Below are 12580 nucleotides of genomic sequence, written 5' to 3'. Positions count from 1 at the left end.
ATTATTATTAATTATAAATTATTATTTATTACTCCACCTCGATTGGATAATGTTTAAAATGAGGGTTATATTTTTAATTACACGTTTTCATTTTAATCTGTAAAAAAGTAATAATTCGGTCAATTTGCGTTTAGCAACTACTATACACCACTCAACTTTTTATTCCATCTCTGACACTTTCCTTCTTTTCACATTGCTATAGAGAATGTCTCATCTTCGAAGAAAAGGGATGTGGAGAAAACGCAGATGAGTGAATTCTCGAATCCGACGTAGAGCGCGATATTGGCGCAAAATGACGTGAAACGAAACATAACGATGTCGACGCTCGTCCTGCAACCGCTCGTAACTGTCCCATTACGCGGGGTCATCATGGCATATTTCGCGCATATCTAGTCTCTCTTTCTCATCTTCTCTCCTTTCGTATATACTGCGCGCGCGAACGCCTGGCACGGCGCGCGAGACGCCAGAGTCAAAGGGAGATAAAATCTATAAATATGTGGGAGGCGCACGCGACCCATTCCAGTGTTTGTTCAACCAGGAATAACCTCCGCGTTTCTTCATAGCACGCGAGCTAGCGAACGGGCGCGCCCCGGAACCCCGTATACTAAGAGAGGTTCTGGTTTTGCGGCTTGACGCAGAGGCCTTAATCTCGCGGGGTGATGCTTCATCCACTAACTACCGTCGATCTGATTTACGCGAATTGCATCCGAAAATCAAGGTGATCTCGCGCCGAAATGCTTATAATTTACTCGCGCTTGTTGAATTTAAATTTAAATGCATATATAGTAGAGCGAGTTTAATTCAAAACAAACTGCATATATCTTGCATTAAGTCGAATAATACGACTCAAAGGAGTGAAAAGTTTTCGAAACTATGAAGTAGAATACAAGAAAAGTTCTCCTTTGTATGATTGATAGCTTCTTTTGATTGATAGCTTTCCAAGTAAAATAAAAAGAGCAGCGTCTTCCGGACTTCGCAGTTCATAAATTCAGTTCACAACTCGTAAATGTAACGATCGTTCTCTTGGAATTTTGACCATTTGTCGACGATGGCGGAGAACGTGGTACGTTCGCCGCGAAAAGTTAGTTAGCACAAATAAATTAGTTAGTTAGTAGTGAGCGTACCTCATCAATCTTCGTCGGCGCGCGATGCACCGCGGATCCAAAATACTCACACGACACGTGTATCCATTAAAATAGTAAATGCTGTGCACCACGGAAGTTATACCTATATGCTTTGCCGAGAAAACAGAAGGAACCTTGAACAAAAAAATAAAAATGGTCTTGACTTTTCACTTGATAATTATCGTGCTTGTAGAATAGCTTGGAACACTGTTATAAATTTCGACGAAATAGAAAAAGTACTTTTTGTCAATGCAATACTTTAGTATTTCATTTGTTGAATAATTAATGAGGAGATAAATTTAAGCGTAATGCAATTTCTGTGAGATAATAAACACTCATGTTGGCAAATTGCATCAATAAAATAATCTGATTTATGCGTAACAGAGTAATTAATGAATCGAATATGATATGCAAATGTATTTGTCGAACATGTACATCCGAAATTTAAGAGTAGATAGTAACGCCTCGTCCATTTATACATATACCGAAAAGTAAAACGTCTCGATTTCCTCTTACTGTTAAAAATACAGATTTCTTTTAGCGAAGAAAATTCGATCCATTGTAATTACTCAAAGCGCAATTTAATTTTTCATATTCGCTCGCCTTTGAGCGAAAAATTAAATTGTCAAATTTATGGCGTTGGAATAAAATTTATGACGTACAAAAATAATATAAGGTAGTATTAGGATGTGAGTAAGCGAATCTTTTCCAATTACAGTAAAAGGGTATCAAATCCAAAATGTTGATTACTGCTTACTGTTTTATTGCCTTATGCATTTTTGTGTGACGTTTATAATTTTAACATTTGATCAGTATTTGTATCAATTAGTTTAGTAAGAAACGCTTACATCTTCCTGGATAGTCTGATTAAAATCTCAGAGATGTCAACAATAACAATTAAATACGTGAGAGAAAGAGAATAAAACGGCGGTAAATTTACCGCATTTCTTACGCAAAATATCCTCTGTAAAGAGAGACTCGGAGGGAGCCGGCAGTCCGACGGAACCGTCGAATAGATGGGGCGCGAAAAGGGGTTTGACGGGGCCGCCGCCAAGGTCCGCCATTCTCGACACCTGGCAACAGCCAATCGTAGGATAAAGCGGACGGTAGAGCGAGAAGCTTCTGGTCCTCAAATGCCACACCCTTCATTGTGACCACATATCGACCGTGGGGCTGCGTTCCGCCGCCGCCGCCGCCGCCGCCGCCACGGCGGCGGTGCTAAGTACTCGCGCACTTGCGATCATGCGCATGTGTGAGCGAACGAGTGAACGAGCGGAATTGAATTAAGCAGAGCGAATAACGTCGGCGACGCGGGAGAAATTTATTTTCCGAGACGATTGTACCTCACAGAAAGAACTTCTGGTAACGAGACAACAAATATTCTTCACGTATACCTACTTCATCTTATCGTAATTTTTTGTAGTATAAAAATAAAACAAAATATTAAGATCACTAATTCTGTGATTCTCCTTCTCCAAATTAAATAATAAAATTGACTTTATATTGTCTTGAGACAAAAGTCAGTACATATTTTAAGTTTATCCGATATATTGTAATGCAACAATACATGGTACCATATGACACTAAATGAATGTTGAAGATAATTCATTCTAGATTTAAGAATTTTCCGTTTAAGAGTAAAATATTCTTTCCTGTTAATAATAGAATATAATTGTCTGATCTTATTTTATGACAGATCAAAAAATAATAGCGTTGAATCTAGAAAGGTTTTTTTATGGATATAAAAAAACCCGTTTCACGCATCTAGTCTATTTTTGAGCGGAGGCTCGCCAATTATACATATATATAAAACTAATTAATATCAAAATTAAAAAATTGAAGGTGTCAGGACTATTTATATTCTTAATGTATTTCTATAATCCACTGCTAATCTAATTCTGCTGATCTATTCTTATAATATGAAGCTTCGTTGCACAAAATTATAATTAATTGTATTCATCATACTTTATTCTCTAAATTATTTGCAGATTATTGCAGAAACATATGCTTAATTTTTTATTCTTATGCTTTTAGATAAAAAGGATAGAAGCAGATTCAATTATCATTCAACGTTTCTAATTATTTTCATCCGTCTATGCGATTATTGTGGATCAACTTAATTCGTCAATGTTTCATTAATTTCTATCATTTTTTGCATTATACAGTTCGTATCCATGGCACGCAAGAAAATTTGAAAGGCTGTGGGATCTCGTCGCGCTCACGTTAAACGTGTAATACTCGATCGGCTAATCGAACACTCAAAGCCCAACTCGCGTCTCGTTCGCGAGGGGAAGAGTGGACCGTAAGAACGGCCTTGTTATTACAGATGCCGTTCGTTCGGGGATCTCGGGGTGTATTTCAGGCACAAAGAGAGAAGACCTCCTTCCAATCCGGAAGAGCGACGCCTAATTTTTGGGATTCTGTACCCGCACATTTCTGAAAACGCGCAAAAGTATCAATTTCATCTGCGACATCTCTTATTCCCCACATCTGAATCACACTCTAAACGTTTGCGGATAATTCGGAAATAATATTTGCTTGAATATTCAATCGTTTAATAAGTACAATAGCACTCTTGTTCAAGTAAATATCATTTACTTTTGAACGTAAGAATTAACGTTTCACGAAATTGATTTTGAATGCTATGGTGAGTATTAACGTAACATAGTGATCTCATTTATTCGTAATACCGAAACTAACAATAAGTCAGAAAGGATTAATGTAATTTTTACGTCATCTCTCACAGCCATCACAAGTATACCAATCGACTCGTGTGTATTATAATTGTATTAGCGAAGTACACACATAGTCCATCTAAACTCGTCTATTTACTACGCGTATCAGAAATAATATTTTTCTTACTCGAAAAGACGAGTATCACTATACTCGTCCTCCATTTTTTCGTCCGCCTGCAGGGGACAAACGTGAAGAGGAAGCTCGCGGCGCGGCGAGGACATCGTCAGTCGTCGGTGTTAGTATCCTCCGGCGAGTCTTCGACACAGGGTTGAATCTCGAATTAGTATTAACGCCACGACTCTTTCGCTCGCTTTTACTAAAGCAAACATTGCGGTGGCGAAAAAAAGCCGAGCGCTGATGTCGATGAGTGACGACAGTTCTCGTTTAAACCTTGCGCTCTTTCTATAATTACGACACGTCTCCTCTCTTTCACGACTCGCGCGTTTTCTAAAATTTCGAAGCCGTCGGGCGCGACTTTGCTCTCGCGCATTAATACCCGGAAGAAAGGCTAAAAGATGGAATGATAAAACCGACGAAGGAACGGGACGAGACGATATTGATGCTATACAAGCCGACTTATAGTCTTGTTCGCGCGAGGACTAATCCACGCGAGATCTTCATCGTGCAACGGCAAACAAACGGAATCGAACAATTTGTTTTCGTATGGCAGCTAAGTAGTAGCGACCGCTATCCGGCGCGCGTGTCTTAGATCGGGAGGATCGAGGGAGTCGTCGATGAGGGAGAGAAAGAGAGACACGAAGGGGATAAGTGAGATGAACGAGAACTGGCGAACGCGAAGAACGAGGAAAGAGAGGAAGCGCGACGACGGCGACGAGGGCGAGGGGCGCGGTGGGGCAGCACGGAGACGAGGCGACAAAATCAATTATTTTGTTAAACAACAAGCCGTGTTATGTTAGGTTTGCCAAAATAACCAAAACAACGACGCGCGCTCGCGTTTCTGCGTATACGCTGCGCCGGTTCATTCATCCACGCTCTCACCGCACGCACGCACGCACCCACCACCATTTCCATTCATCCTTCTGCAACGAGAAATTATCATCGAAACGGATAATCGGTGGCAAAGCGGTTTTTCCAGCAGGTCGAGATCCGATCACGCGTCTGCAGGTGTCACCGTCATTGTTGCGGCTATTACATATATTGCCGCGTACGCGACACATACGCGATATTACGCGAGAGATAAATTAATTTCGGAAAAGAAATGCATTTACCTGCGGACGGATGCGTTTACATTATAAAGTGACCACCTCCTTATAGGAAGAAGTAACGTAAAAAAAATTAATGCCAAATTGTCGTAATTAAATTTTAATTGTTATTAAACTTTTTTTTGTAATTATTATTATATTTGTAAATATCTATAATAACACTTAATATAACATCATATGCGAGATCACAACAAAAATTATATCAAGAGATCACATTTTATTTTTTTAAATTATACATTTTCACTGAATATATGTGTATTTTATATGTATATTAATATTTGATTTAAATATTGATGATAAATATAAATTGGTGTCACTTGATGTTATTTCGTTATTTACAAACGTCCCTCTTGACATATAGCGATTGATTGCATTAACGAACAGTGGTGTTTTATTTCCAGAGCATGTTCTCTACCTAAAGAAGAATTTTTGGAGGCAACACACCTTGTTTTTAATTCTGCATACTTCGTTTTTGATAAAAAGATTTATAAGTAATGTTTTGGCACACCACTATCACCTATTGTGGCGGACCTAGTTATCAGAAGGCTTGAGTCGCTAGCGTTGTCGTCGTTTAACTTCCTTTTTATTACAGATACGTGGATGATGTGTGCCTGGCGGTTGATCCGTCGGATATTAACTTATTATTGTGTAAATTTAATGAATTTCATCCTCGTCTCCAATTTACTGTTGAATTTGGAGGTGATAAATTGGAGTTTCTAGACGTCTCTAAGAGGGATAATAGATTAGTTTTTGATTGGTACCGTAAGCCTACTTTTTCGAGTAGGTTTTTGAATTTTCTCTCCAACCACTCATTATCTCAGAAAAAAGGTACAGTCTTTTCTTTAGTCGACAGAGTCTTCTTTCTGTCGGATATTAGTTTTCATTATAAGAATTTCAACTTCATTATTAATATTTTACTAGATATCCTTTACTTTTTCATTTTTAATATCATTAATCAACGGTTAAAATACTTGTTAAAAAATAAATATATCGTTAATGACCAACCTACCAATATTCAAAATAATTCAGAGTCTGTGTCTTGGCTTACGGTACCTTTCGTTCCTTGTCACACGGAAAAATTTAAAAGATTTCATAATAATGATATCAGAGTTTCTTTTCGTAGCCCGAACAAAATGAGCAAAAATGATGTTTAAGTACAAAAAGATTCCCTCTCAAAAGATTCTAGAAACAACGTAGTTTATAAAATTTCATGCAATGATTGCGATGCGTCTTACGTCGGCCAAACTAGTAGACAACGAGAATATCTGAACCATATTAAACGTAACACGACAACTCGTTCAGTGATTACCGAACATAGGTTGCAGCACGGCCATGACTATTTTAGATGGAATGAAGTAAAAATCCTTGATGAAGAACCTAATTACGCAGGAAACGCATAGTGTCTGAGATGATTAACATTAAGACACAGAAGAACAGTTTAAATTTGCAAACAGACACTGAAAAACCTTCATGAGACATACATTCCGTTGATAAACAAAATTTGACTTTGTCGTGCTGCTACCTTTTTAGATCATAGTCAATTTTTGTATATCGTACAGACGTGTTAATTTTCTGCTTTCGTTTCGTCTTCTAACCGATTAATTATGTATTCCGACAAGCGTGACAACCTGTTATACAATAATCGTGTGTTAATGAGTCCATTAATTAAGGTTTGGAAACTAAAATTTAGTTCTTGTTAATCATTTATACCTATATTAATAGTCTTGATTCTTCCACAGATTTATTACCGATCTATCAATCGTTTGTAATGAATTCCTTACTTTGATGATGGATTCATCTTTAATCATCAATGATTTTGCTATCTGCACCATGGTTTTTTGTCTGTTACTTCTGAAGAAGACTCAATCCACGAGTCGAAACCTGTTTTAAATATTTGATGATTACGGTTATTTATTTTTGTAAAAGTCTGTTCTTGTTATATATGTATACGTATTTTTTATATCTTCGAATTTATTCTCGCTTTCTTGTCATTTTATGTTATTTCATTTTATCTTTTGACTCTACGCGATTAAAGAAATTTTAATATTTGACTCTTCATTTGTCTTTTTAGTTTTTTATTTTATATTTTAGACAAGAAGACTAGAACCAGGAGAATAAACTAGCGTGGTGGGGGTAGGTCAAAAAACGTCCGCGGTTATTCATACAATGCGCAGTGGCATTGCACATTATATGAAAGTTTGCGCATGCGCGCATCGGTTATAACCAAAAAGTTCTTGTTCTTAACCTTTGTTTTCCCCTCATCCGAGGGACACACTTAAAAAAAAATCTTCTTAAACCATCTTAAACAGAATGTAAGTTGTAAAAAAAAATTATACTGCACATTAAATGCACATGTCAAACAAGGTTTGTTTGACATGCGCAGTCACGAATTGAAAACGACTATCAGAGCGACAGAGAGGACTAATGAAGCGCAAGAGTGGGGAAAGTTATCCGCCGTCACTTTTTGGCCTACCCCCTCTACCGATATTTGATCGAGTTTACTCTCCTGGTTCTTGATTTTAGAATAAGAGTCTTTTACCTTATTTATTTATTATTATTTTCATACATCAGTTGATAATTATATTTCATGCTTATTATTTTCACTTATTACTTTCATACTTAAAAAAGGAATAACTCATAATCATGTCCTTAATTAGAATAAAATTTGGAATAAATAAGAATTAAAATTTAAGACTGTCCTTAATTTGGATGAGTGAGCTTATCTTAGTTTACATCCGATTTCTTTCAATATAATTTCATCTCATACGTACAAAATATATCTTTGAAAAAAATCTTATTTATGATGCGAAATAAAATGTGCGATATTATAAATGTTCGAAGAAATTATCTCGCAAATATGTTTTTTAGGCAATAAAACAAAAATTATTATATTATTAAAAATATATGTATGGCTGAGAAATATAATTCAGGAAGATAGATCTCAAGAATATAAATTAGTTAATTATTCTTTTAAAAAAATTTTTTGAATTTATGAAACTTCATTATGGTAATAATCACTTAGACTTGATTATTAATACCAGACTTCTTTAATCTCGATTCATGATTTTTGCATAATTTTATTAGCGTCTTTTCGTAATAAAAAAATGATTATCCATGTAAAATAAAATTGTTTTGTAATGTTTGTGCGTACAATACATAAATGGAAAGAATAGTTCTGCTGAAGTATTTGAAATTTTAGCTATATAGAGGTACAAATATGAAAATAATTTTACTGAATTGTCAAAATAATTATGTAGGAAGCACAAATTTGAAAATTTTCTTAAAGATGAACGCACAATGTATACATAAGTAAATATATCCTTTTTCGATACGTTTACTGTATTCTTGTAAATTTCTCGTTGTTCGACCGCAATAAATATACAAAGTGTTCTATAAAGTGTCGCGTGTGTTAAGATCGGCTGAAGAAAAGAATCACGTAATTTCGCGAAACGCAAGGTGCATCAGCGAGCATGAGGGACGCGGAGAGGAAAGGAAGTTTCGCGGTATCATGAGCTGTGCACTCTTCAAAAAGTACGGAACGAACGAGCGAAGAAGCGATCCATTAGGTAGGAAGCCCCGGCTGACACGCCCTGACGCTATCAAAACACGCCTTAAAACTTATATTCCAGCGCCGGCGCGACGGTGGTAGTAGGAAAGCCGCGTACGTGAGATAAAATAACAGAGTGTAGTTAACAGGCTTGGGTAAAAATATTCACGCTAGCTTCCATATCTCCCTCTCGCGCGCTCGCCCTCTCTCCCTCCCTCTTACTCCCTTCCTCGCTCACCCTTTTCCCCCGCTCTTCACTCACACACACTCTCTCTCTCTCTCTCCTTTCTTTCTTTCTCTCTTTACCGTTCTCGCTTCCTACGCGTTTTTCAGTCACATATATTTCGAAATTTCGCGAAACGATACGTATGGTATCATTCGCATCGATTAAACGAAACGTTCGTAAAAACAGCGGCAGTCCGCAGCAAGCGATTTTAATTAATTTCCCAACGATGCCGATTATAGTCGCGACAAAATTGTTTGGATTTATAAATTATTCTGGAAGTATCGGGCTAAATCCGCGTGATAAAACGTGTCCGAAAATCACGTTTTTCCACTGATCAATCACGATTCGAGTTGAAATGCGAAGTTGACTATTAGGTATATAGATTCCGCCTTCCATATTTGATTAATGAAAATCACTCCGATGAAAAAAAATAAGCCTTTTACAATATAATTCAAAAAACGAAGATTACTGATCATGAAACTTATTTATTTCTTATTATTATATTTATAGCTTCATTACGTTACATTTTCCGCACTTAAAATGAAACAGACGTACAATTATATAGATATCGGAGAGAAAAGAAGAAGTAAAAATGTAAAAAATATATAGTCACAAAGAACCTAATTTTTGACAATCGATGGATTTAATTTCAATGTAATTAGAAACAAAGACATGTTTTCTAAACTGATAATGAGTATAATATATGTATATAATATGTAATTATCGAATGTGAGGATCTTTAATTTTGCTCGAACGGGTTCATACTCTGCTTTTTTTAATGAAATGGAACTATGAAACTCAATACACGCGTTTTCAGATATATCATTTATTAGCCTACTAACGTATATATACAGTCAATGAGAATACAGATTGTTACATATACATATAATAGTTTACAGTCGTTACACTTATGATAGATGTCGCTTGTACAAACTTACCAATTAATGACATATTATTATTATTAATTCTAAAAAAAAAAAAAAAACTAAAGTATTTAGAAATATAAGAATACCCTAGATTTTATACTATTCCTTTTTTTTTTTGTTACAATCCGATAAGACTTTTACAGAATTTGAACTTTATAAACTCTACAAACGAATAACTAAGGGTCGCAACATATAATTAAGACGAACAGTTATATATCTAATTTACAATTAATAAGATATTCCAATGTAAATAAGTCCTCGGTGCCAAATTAGACTTGTGTCGCCATCTTTCGCACATCGTATTAACACTGCTCTGTAGATAAATTATCATATAAGTCGATTATCATCAGTCTCCAAATCGAAAACGCGTGTATCGACAGTTGTGTGTTCCCAAAAATATTGAAATACGATTAAAAGTTACCCAGAGAACAATAATTTATACCTTGGGCCCATATTCTGTACACGTCTACCGATAACTGTCGGTGTCGTTAAGTAACCAATAAGAATCGCATTTTTCTCCTAGAACAGTCCTTGCCATTGGCTATCGCTACTTAACGACACCGACAATTATCGGTAACGTATACAGAATATAGACATATAGGGTTGTGCCGTAGATTTTAAGATTACGTCTACACGAATTATTTACGTGAAATCTATGTGATGATGTATGTAAACTATTGTATAAGGTGTCATCTCATCTATGTAGACAATAAACTGATAGGTTAGATTTTCACAATCTGAAAAAAAATTGATAAACTGCAGCATTAAAAAAGAATTATACTTTTCTTAATTTAATCCTTATAAAATCTTGATTAATAATTTACAAACGTTTCCTAAAGAATTCCTATGTAGACTGCATAAAAATCTATAGTGTACGTAATACAAGCTATAGATTCTTTAGGAAACGTTTGTAAATTAATTATAATCAAGATTTTATAAGGATGGGCCTTAGGACCTCTTTCACCAACGCCAATTAACTTAATCGACGATTAGTCCATTGGAATTGACCAATCGCATTTATCATTTAGTTTTGACGACAGACGCGATTAGTCAATTCCAATGGACTAATCGTCGATTAAGTTAATCGGCGTTGGTGAAAGAGGCCCTAAATTGCTACAACTTTGTTGAAAATCAATGCTGTTTATCAAATTTTTTTCTCAGATCATGAAAACCTATAATAAAACCTATCAGTTTATTGTCTACACAATACACTCATTATATCTACATTATAGATGACAATAGTTTACATTGTCTACACGTGGACGTAGAATATTATAATTTACGCGTAGATGCACAACCTTGATTTATACTATAAAACTTATATATCTATAACAGAGTAATATAAATTATATATAATTAATTTTTTTATTATATACTACATCCCAAGTTGAAAATTATGTGAATATTTATATTGATAGATTCATGATTAAAAATTTTATTTCAATAATTATTACACGTTATTAAATTCTAATATATATTTATAGTGCAGTCTAGTAAAAAACGATGAAGAGACACAGCCTTCGATAATTTTGATAATTCATAATTAAATTGTTTACTGGATGATACGTAATTTTTTTTACAGTCATCAATCGGGGTTGTGCGTTAATATGAGAATTAAGAGTAATCTGTATCTACGTGTAAAACAGTTTACATATAGTTTATATGGTATTGTATACACGTAGATGGAGATTATTATTATTATAATTGTGAAAATTGATTCGTGGTCGATATAACTTTTAAACATATGGAACCTATTTTTTGCTTGTTTTGTAGAATCGACTGGCGCATTAAATATTTCTCGTTTTTGCCAAATTTTGAATAAACATTTATTTTATTTTAAACATAAGAAATTTAAATTAGTTAAATAAAAAAAAATAAAATTAGATTCTAGGATATTATCTTTCGTCGATGTCAAAACTGCAGGTCGAAATTTTTTGTTCGCGCGTTGTATCGATCGACCCTAGTCGAGGTCGCCAAATGGCGCTTGACGCGACATCTAACGGCGACACTATGCAAATCGCCTGGTCGGCGAATAAATGAGAAAATTCCGTATATCTGATGCAAGTTTCGGTCGACAGGTGCAATACGTCGCGTGTCGCACGATCGAGTTGCTCGTGCTGGTCATTCGATCCTGGCGTTAAAGTACCGAAGTGTAATCTCGTCGATTGCGCCACATTACATGATTCCGCGAGACAGTGGAGAACCCAAATATTAGTAGGTATCTCGATTATTAATCTTTAATTGTTAATGCAAATCGAATGCTTCCTTTTTATACAAACACATATTTTACTACTGTAAAAGGATCCCCGATCTTGAGTTCCGGCTCAGGATCGCCGTACGGTCGGCAATCTCACGCCTACGTCGCGATGCGCGATGCCATATTTGGAACGACTGAAAGCCTTGAAAAGAGAGAAGTCGCAATTTGCGATAACGTATTTAAAGACAGTAGGCTCTTGTATCGGAGTGTACTATATAAGTTTTTGAAAATAACGTGCAAAGGAAAGAGAAGAGAAAGCGAGAACACGAGGGTAATCGAACGTAACGAATATTTGCCGTGACGGGTAAATTTCGGTTAGAATTTGGCGGTCTTTGCGAAGCGCGCGCGATGCCGACCAATCGCGGAGCGGGGCGCATGCGCGCTTAGGCGGCGCGCGTCCGCGCCGTCGCGCCGTTGCGGCGGGTTTGTGGGTCGGACTTTAGCATCGGACGTTGCGGCAGCGACAAACGAATCCGATTGGATATCGTGGCCCACGAAGGCCACATCCGGCCAGCGGGGCTGCAGTATTGGTCGATCGCGC

General features: G+C 36.2%; 1 long non-coding RNA gene across 1 annotated transcript; it reads right to left on the bottom strand.

Annotated features, from left to right (window-relative positions):
- Nucleotides 1-5399: 5399 nt before the first annotated feature.
- LOC108780803 (uncharacterized) lies at nt 5400-6918 on the bottom strand. The gene is made up of 4 exons (XR_001940911.1): nt 6794-6918; nt 6641-6711; nt 5601-5809; nt 5400-5498 (listed from the first exon to the last, which is right to left on the bottom strand). It is a non-coding gene; the product is annotated as an uncharacterized LOC108780803 (long non-coding RNA).
- Nucleotides 6919-12580: the final 5662 nt, after the last annotated feature.

Source organism: Cyphomyrmex costatus, unplaced genomic scaffold, assembly GCF_001594065.2.
Source record: "Cyphomyrmex costatus isolate MS0001 unplaced genomic scaffold, Ccosl1.0 scaffold741, whole genome shotgun sequence".
Classification (NCBI taxonomy): domain Eukaryota; kingdom Metazoa; phylum Arthropoda; class Insecta; order Hymenoptera; family Formicidae; genus Cyphomyrmex; species Cyphomyrmex costatus.
The sequence above is the reverse complement of the archived record's forward strand: the minus strand, read 5'-3'. Positions and strand labels throughout refer to the sequence as shown.